This window comes from Grammomys surdaster, unplaced genomic scaffold (assembly GCF_004785775.1).
Source record: "Grammomys surdaster isolate TR1022 unplaced genomic scaffold, NIH_TR_1.0 255, whole genome shotgun sequence".
Lineage (NCBI taxonomy): Eukaryota > Metazoa > Chordata > Mammalia > Rodentia > Muridae > Grammomys > Grammomys surdaster.
This window is the reverse complement of record NW_021604696.1, coordinates 10,966,531-10,970,070: the sequence shown is the minus strand read 5'-3', so window position 1 is coordinate 10,970,070 and position 3,540 is coordinate 10,966,531.

The window sequence follows — 3,540 nt, the reverse complement described above, 5'->3', positions numbered from 1 at the left end:
GTGAAAACTTTATCCTTTGGGGCAGATATGTAGCATTGTTCAAAATGATGTGTTAACCAAAATCCATCTGAACATGCCAAATCCCTCTTTATAAAATGTTCTACGTAGCCCTTTGCTTTCTATCATCATGCGTGTGGTCACATGATAATGTCTTCTGTAATCTCCAATTTATCCCCCCAAAATTTCCCAAGCAGTCTACCAAAAGGCTTTATAGAAAGTATGCAAGGAGGTGTGTCCCCATCAACATAGAAAATGCCCTGGAAGCCCCCCAAAACATTCCTTTTCCCATACCATTTACCCCATTCTCTCAGTGTTGCCAAGGAAATGCCTATCTCCCTTTGCTTCCTATCCAAGGCACATTTTGCGGGCTCCAAAGCTGCTTCTCGGATTTTCAAATAGATCCTTCATACCCTGCATCCCTATTCATGACCAGAACAATTCAGCTATATCTAGCTGCTGCCTCCAACTTCCTTCTCAGATGTGTAGGGAATCTACCTCAAGTCCTGGGCTTCAGCAAAAGCAGCAAAAGAAACTTATATATAAAACCTTTCTTACAAATAACCATACAAGGGGTTACCAGCACCCATCTCAAATGATTCTCCACATCAAATGGTCTGTAACTCTAGCTCAGGGGAATGCAATGTCCTCTTCTGGACCCCCAAGAACACCTGTATTCACTTGTACACCCAGTCACATACATAAAAACATAAGTTTTAAAACAAATATTCTTTCAAACCACATAAAATCTTAAATTTTCTGATTTTAAATTTTCTCCAGGAACAGGAAGAGTTTTCTTTCCAGCAAAGATTTAATGTCTACTTTGATTGCTGTCTTATATCAGGCTTGCTGGAAACAGAGACAAAGGAAGAGATGGGGTCAGAAATGCAATACACATCTGTAAAGTAATTACAGACTCAAGCCAGGACTTGGTAGTTGAAGCATTTGACACCCTATGCAGTTACAACTAAATTTTTCACTGATTTACATGGGGAGCTGGGGAAAGTAGATGGCCTTTCATAATTTCCCCAGATTGAAGCGAAAGAGCCTAGAGCAAGTGTCAAGCCAGCCATTAGCCTCAGGCAATGGTGAGAGAGCCAGTTAGAAAATTTCAGTGGCTCATACCCCTAGCAACCCTCAGAAGACAGTCACAAAGTCTCAGATCACAAAAGTCAGATAGAGAAGGTGCTGGGGAAAAGCTGTTCTAACACAGGATGTTCAGAAAGCAATAGAGCACAGATAGAGCTCGTTCTTAAACCCTGCAGAGAAGGGATGTTGACTCTGTCGGGAAAAATACACTGTTAAGAAGCACACTTGTCTTTCTTCAGGGACCACGTGAGGCCAGACACACAATGGTAACAGAAGCCCCCAAATCCAAGGACATTTCAACAAAGTGCAGGGTTATTTCTTTCAAATGTCCTGTCTACCACCTATGCTACCATTTTTGCAAGAGGGATATCCTGCATCAGATGTCCAATCTGCTTCAGTCATGTGACTCTGCTTCCTCAATATGTGCCATGCCCATTCACTGTGAGCATGACTGGGGAATTGACTCTTTCACAGACATACACTCTTCATGCCTAGAGTTGACAGTATGATGTGTTCATATCTCAGTAGTCTTATTGATCACAAGAATAACATGTAAAGGTGAAGGGAAGAGAAGGGTGATTTTCTAAGAAGAGGAATTAGATGTGGAATTATCCACTCTTGGTTCTTCCAGGAAGAAAAATATGACCCCTGGGCCCTGGAGCATTGCAATGCTACCCAACGGGAGACTGACTCTCTAATTGTCCACAGGTGTGGTAGTGTTTTCAGCTCTAGTTGGCAGCGTGAACCTGGGAGAGCAGGGCCTACAAATGGGGCAGACAAAGTCTTATGCAATAGTCAGTACATCAGACAATTTATACTTCAAGAGTTAAGAAGAATAGTATAAGCAAGGCGTTGAATCACAAGGAAAACCCACACAGGGTGTAAACATGTTTTTCCATAGAGACACGTGAGTAGCAACAGCTGAAGTAAGATCAGGCCTATCCACTCTACCTGAGAGGAACCTGAGAACACATTCCAAGATTAATTCTGTGTTTTGAAGAAACTGATGTCACAAGACTCTTGTCTATTTTCTTGGAGGTTTTTTTCATGAGCAACTCAGAATTCTCCGCACATGACTCCATTTTTGGACTGAGTTCTGACAGGCAGCAGGCTAGTCACAGAGTTATCTAGAAATAAACCCTTCCTGTCTGAAGACTTCAAACCCCGTGCTTGGTTTATCTATCATTCATTGTTTTAGATTTATCTATTTCAGCACCTACAGCTGTTATGTGGCATGTTTATGTACCTTGGATGTTTCAAAGGATTTTTAAATTGTTTGGATGTAACATGCTTTACTTTATAGTTGATCTAAAATGATTTTGAGATATAAGTACAGAAATTAAATTTTCTGTCCTCCTGCCACAGCCATTCCACTTAAAAAATTTGGACAGAGGTCATGCCAAGTTATATTGATATTTTCAGGGTCTTGACATTATAACCTAGAAACTGCAATGCATTAAAAATACTCTATAGGATGGGGTAACTTGAAATTTTGTATTTCTTAATGCATTTGATTTTAAAGCAGAAAATTATTTGGATGGACATAATAAGAATGATTCTAAGTCATTGCCTTTATCTAAAGTGTTAAATGTCTTCCAAGAAATATTGAAAACAATTACTCTCCACAGTTGAAAACAATTATGGAAACTACATTTTTTGAAATGCTAAGTACAACCAAGAATTTAAAATAAAAATATTTCCAATTTATCATTAAGAATTTAAATTTAAAAAGAATATATATATAACCAACCACTATGAGGTTTTTAATTAAAATAGCTAAAATCTCTTGTATCAAACACTTTCAAATTACTGTACTATATAAAATATGTACCTTTTACTTTATGTGTGATATCTATTGTGATTTTTCAGTCATTTTACTCACAAAATCCTGTAAGGTACTTCAACATGCTGTTCATATTATCACACAGACCCCAGCACTGATGCACATATTATCTGTCTATCACACTACAGTCAAAGTCCCAATGTCGTAGGTTGCATATAAAGCTTTTTTTGCATATAAAGCTTTTAATAACACAGATATAGTTTTTCTATCCTACGTTCTACAATGTGAGATTAATAATACAGAATTCTTTAAAGCTTGCCATTGAGAGAAAGACGTACAGCTCTTTAGACACACTCAGAGGTAGAGAGGTATTACCCCAGGAACTTGTTATTTTACTTAGTGGAGTCAGATTTCATTCTTATGTCATGGTCTGATTAAAAAATACATGTTCCCAGAAAGGGACGTGAAATCCTTTGGACTGAGTCGTAGTCTGTTTTTCTGGTTCTCGACCATCACCATCTGTTGCAGTTTGTTCCACTTATTTCTTTAGTCTCAAATTTTACAATTCCTAAGTAGTGAGTAGGTACTATTAACCTGAAGTATCTAAAACTGCAAAATGCTGGAACTTATAAATTACTATTCTTAACAAATCCTGTAAATATTGTAGAGGA